Genomic DNA, 5,718 nt, shown 5'->3' with positions numbered 1-5,718 from the left:
TATATACCATGGAATACTATGCAGCCTTTCATGATTTTGTTGCCATTTGCTCTCCAGTGCTGGCACGCACATGCTACTGTTAAGATGGAAAATTTAACTGCTTCTTGTTTACTGTATAATAACTTACCTTTTGATTAAAAGTCATAAATTTCATATTTAAGAATCTGAAGTAACTTTCATATAAAACTTAGAAATATTTTTACTCTGTTTCCATATGTGTCAGGGCAAAAGGAAAAGAAAACATTATTTTTTTCTCAATTAAGCTTCCACATTTAAATATTAATAATTGCGAGTGACATTGACAGGCAGTGGTTACAATGGCTGTTGCAAGTGGAACCGTGATGACTGGTTTGCTCTGTAGCTCCGTTCGTTACATCTCTCAGCACTTAGAGCAGAGATCAGTAAACTTAGGCCCATGTTCATATCCTGTGCAAATTCTATAATTATACATCTTGTGAGATAAGAATTATATTTAAATTTTAAAAGCATTCTTTAAAAAAAAGAATATGCAACAGAGAACCGCATGGCTTGAAAACCTGAAAATATTTACTGCCTTACCCTTTGACAGTAAGTGTTTGCTCACTCCCAAGTGGGAGGATTTGATTTTCTGCTGTATTACCTGATCTGACTCCCTTTCCTTTTCACAGAGTGTGTAAATGACTTTTGGTAATGGTTCCAAAGCACAACCATCAACTCTGACATTTGTCAATTAAAGAAAATAATGTTGATTGGAATGTTCATTTTAAAAACAAATTTGCATATTCATACAGTTAGTAAATTAGAATATCTCAGTCGGGATAAACACTAAGTTTTCATGCGTCAATAGCATAGCATTATATTTTTCTCTCCCACACCAATGGGGAGAAAAGGAAAACATTTTTGGGTCACTGGTCCCCTCCATTTGTGATTCAGGGACTTGGGCTTCTGTCTTTGTAGTGGGCTGTGTCCTCAACTTCCATCTGGAAGGCTGGGTAGGGGAAAGTAGAGAAGCCAACTGTATTTTGCTTTCTGGGGACAGAAACATAGGAACCCCATCATCTCCAACCTAGCCTTAAAAAGAAGATTTCACATTAGAATGAAGATTCTGGGGCAAAAACAGTGAAAGGAGACCTTTTGACAAGGCGAGGGACACCCCCGCCCCCATGGGAAGAACGTGGGTGTTGTGGTGGGCAGCCAGAGTGTGGCTTAGCAAACACAATTCATGGGGCGCTCAATCTGTGCAAGGAACTATGCTAGACTGTGAAAGCAAGACAAATGGTGATAAAATATATCTATGAATATATGTTGCATAAATATATATAAGCACACACAAAGATACAGAAATAGATGATTGACAGAAGGATATAGATGGGTAGGTAGATTTAATTCTCACTGTGCCACTTAATTTCTGTGGACACTTGCATGAGCTATAACACTCTACACCTCCATTTCTAGAAAAATTAAGTTATTTAAATACTTGTAGGGGTGGCGCCTGTGGCTCAGTCGGTAAGGCACCAGCCCCATATAACGAAGGTGGTGGGTTCAAACCCGGCCCCAGCCAAACTGCAACCAAAAAATAGCCGGGCCCTGTGGCGGGCACCTGTAGTCCCAGCTACTCGGGAGGCTGAGGCAAGAGAATCGCCTAAGCCCAGGAGTTGGAGGTTGCTGTGAGCTGTGTGAGGCCACGGCACTCTACCGAGGGCCATACAGTGAGACTCTGTCTCTACAAAAAAAAAAAATAAATAAATACTTGTAGGATTTCTTTGAGAAACTAAATAATAATCCATGTATATATCTGTGCATATGAGTATATATGAGTATATATATGTAAATATATATACAAAAATGTAGTATATATATATATATGCATACACACACATAGAGAGAGAGAAGTAGGCAGACAGACAGATGGGACACAAAGATAAGGATAGAAAGAGGCCAAGATGGAGGACAGAGAAGACAGGAACAGGGACGAAGGCCCACAAGTGAGCTGGCACAGGACACATAGATTTGCCCTCCTCTCCTCCTAGCTCCTGAGATACAGTACAGTGCAGTGATACCTCCTGCTCCTTTTTGTCATGTAATTCCCAGATTTCTTATAGAAAATTCTTAACCTACTATGAAACTAATTTATAGCTTTCATACGAAGCTATAAATTATAACCTAAGAATATGGGGAAAGGGGGGGAGTGAGGGGGGAGGTGGGCAACGGGAGGATGATTGGTGGGACCACATCTATGGTGCATCTTACAAGGGTATATGTGAAACTTACTAAATGTAGAATATAAATGTCTTAACACAATAACTAAGAAAATGCCAGGAAGGCTATGTTAACCAGTGTGATGAAAATGTGTCAAATTGTATATGAAACTAGTGTATGGTGCCCCATGATTGCATTAATGTACACAGCTATGATTTAATAATAAAAAAAAATGACACTGCATTTTCACCGGACATGGCCATCTGCCTTCCTGAATGCCCCTGAACAACGTCTGAGCTTTCCTGTGGCTTCCACTGCTTGTGATCACCTTGCAGGGGAGCGTCTGGTACCACACTCGATGTGCCACGCCACTGGGCGACCCAGGACCAGATTCCACGCCAGCTCCTCTAGCCCTCCATGGACTGACTGGGAGCTGCAGTCAGATCAGTTACTCCCTTCTGCAGCCACAGCTCTGTAAAGACAGAGTCCTGGACGTGCTGCCATTAGCAGTCCTACCTCAGCCGAGACCACGGATGCTCGGTGCCTCTGATGTGACTGTTTGTGCTGCTTCCACAGCTTAACAATGCTGTGCATCTCTTCCAGGAAGCCATCCCTATCATGCCACTGAGATGTGTGGCCATATTTCAGTTAAGTGAGTTCATTTGCTAGCTTGTAAAGAAACACAATTGGTAAAACAAGTTGCGCATGTCGTATATTTTGCAGGTCAACTTTGAAGTGATAACTGTGCTGACTGATCGGCTCTGAATAAAATGAGGAAAACAGCTCACACTGAACTGCTCAAATGTGGAGGTGAGGAACATATGTTTCTAATTTTGAGCTGATAGAAAAACCAAAATAAACAAATTTAGCAAATCTTAGTTCCTGACAACCACTCACAGGATAATTCAGCTAAGAAATGAGCATATGGTTCAGGGAATAAGGAAATTGTCTGGCTCAGTGTAAAAATGATGCTTCGAGGTTCAGAGTTTCAGGACTGCAGGGAGATGGCTCCTTCTGCCATCAGCGTCAAGGCTTGAAGTTTCCTTGCAGATTTTCCTGCTAGTAGACAGACGCTGCTTAGCCCTATGAGGATAGAATGGGCTCCCTCATTATGTCACAACACACTTCAAGTTGATGGGTTTCACAAGGAAAGCTCTAGGTGTCTGCAGAGCTGCTCCATCTGTAGATCATCAGGAAGTTTGCTTTGCTTCAGTAGGGGGAGTGTGATGGCATGTTGATTATTTATAGCATTTCCATGAGAAATGAAATAATAACCCATGTATATATCTGTGTGCATGAGGGTACATATGTATATATGTATGTGTGTGTATATATACCTACCTATGGTATATATAGGTATATACATGTATATGTATACAGAGAGAGAGAGAGCTGCTGCCCTGTAAGGAAGAGGAGGCGGCTGCCCATGACACATGGCATCTTTTTCGCCATACCTGAGTCAGCTCTAACTGCTACAGCAAAGTGTGACACATAAGGTGGCTTAAACAAACGTTTGTTGCACACAGTTCTGGAGGCTGGGAGGTTCCGGGGAGCCCTCCACCAGTCTGCAGGTGCCTGTCTTCTCTGTACTCTCACACAGCAGAGAGAGATGGGGCCAGCTCTCCGTCCTCCTCTTACAGGTCACCAACCCCACTCAGGAGGGCTCTACCATCGTGACCTCGTAAGTACTTCCCAAAGTCCAAACACTGTCACCCCCAAATGCCACCACATTAGGGATTAAATTTCAACATACGACTTTGGGGGACAAATGAACTTTCAGACTGTAACCAGCCACATTTGTGTTATTATGTGTCAGACTATGGGAAATTTACTTCATTTCTTGGCACATCTGCTTTTTTTTTTTCCCTAGGCCCATGTATATAACGTTTATTATTATTTTTTTTCCTTTTTTTTTTTTTTGTGTTTTTTTTTTGGCCGGGGCTGGGTTTGAACCGGCCACCTCCGGCATATGGGACCGGCGCCCTACTCCTTGAGCCACAGGGGCCGCCCTAACATTTATTATTTTATGAGAATCAAGCTTGTGCTTCCATTGTAATTTGTAAAAACAGCACTGATTTAAGGTTTCTGTGATGACCTAAAGGCATCTTACCAAATCCAGAGCATGACATCAACTTTAAGGTCTCATATTATGTGCTCTGAAGGAAAAGGCACCACACGCTGGACACTAGTCTTGATGTAAGCCCAAAGTCAACACATGAACCCAAAGAAACCTCCTTTATCTGAAAAAGCCTCTATTTCTTCATCTTTAAATGAGCTGAATAGAAGGGATGATCGTCACGATCTGAGTGGTTCAAGAGGATGAGCGATGAATACCCATCCTTTCTGGACAGAGTCTTACCAACCAACAGAGGAAGGTCTCAATTCCAAGCAGAGGCCTCATTCTGTGGGGATCTATAGGTTCCTCCCATGAGGACCCAGCCCCTGGGCTTCCTCAAGGTTCAGGGCAGATTTAGTGATGCCGGTGGCTGTGTGTTACTTTCCCAGGTTATACGGTTCAGACAGAATACGGACCATCAGCTTGCCTTCCCACAGTAGAATCCTGGCTTCTCTGCCAGGCATCCTCAAACTTTTTAAACAGGGGGCCGGTTAACTGTCTCTCAGACTGTTGGAGGGCCGGACTATAGTTAAAAAAAAAAAAAACAAACAAAACTATGAACAAATTCCTATGCACAATGCACATATTTTATTTTGAAGTAAAAAAACAAAACGGAAACAAATACAATCACGCCACGGCATGTGGCATGCGAGCCGTAGTTTGAGGACCTCTATACCAATTGTATTTGCAAGACTTCTGAGGCAAGGGTTGTACACTCTTCAATTCAATATGAGGGAGAATCTCCTCTCTGCCAGAGTTACTCAGAATGGGCTGCCCCAAGAAAGCCTCTCACAGGGGGTTCCAGCATAGGAGCTGTGGGAGATGAGCTTCCCAGCCCAAAGGGTGAGGCACCCAGCACCATCGTGCTCACAGAGAGGTGGTCGTGACAGTGGCATTGGCATCACTGGGGTGGTTGATAAAAGTACCCACACATCAGCAAATAGACTGTTGGTCTCTGTGCTTTATAAGGTTCTCAGGTGGTCCCTGGGGACATCAAACTTTGACAATCCCTGGGGAGTGGGGAGGAACCTGACAGTACAGGCCCAGGAGTTGACAAGGTGACCTCCTGTGAGGAAACTGAGCTGGGAGGGGAGGGCTGGAGCTGAGCCCTCCAGAGGCCACTCTGCGGAGGGTGGGAGAACGTCCGTGCCCATAATGCTCTGGTTTGTCTCAGCTGGCCTCTTGCTGGGTGACCCACCCTGTGGTGCTGCCTGGACATTGATCCACCTGCCTCAGCTGCTGCCCCAACCCCTGCCAGGCTCCCTGGAATCACAGTTGGTTAAAATGCAGCCACTTTCCCCTCAGAGCAGTGACCTTCTGAGCCTGCCTCCCATCATGCTATACGTAGTCAGGACCGGGCATTCTGCTTGTCTGTCTGTCTGACACCCTCACCCTTCTGAGAGCCCTGGGAATTTCATGATAAT

The sequence above is a fragment of the Nycticebus coucang genome, unplaced genomic scaffold, assembly GCF_027406575.1.
Source record: "Nycticebus coucang isolate mNycCou1 unplaced genomic scaffold, mNycCou1.pri scaffold_93, whole genome shotgun sequence".
Taxonomy (NCBI): domain Eukaryota; kingdom Metazoa; phylum Chordata; class Mammalia; order Primates; family Lorisidae; genus Nycticebus; species Nycticebus coucang.
This window is presented reverse-complemented; position numbering follows the sequence as displayed.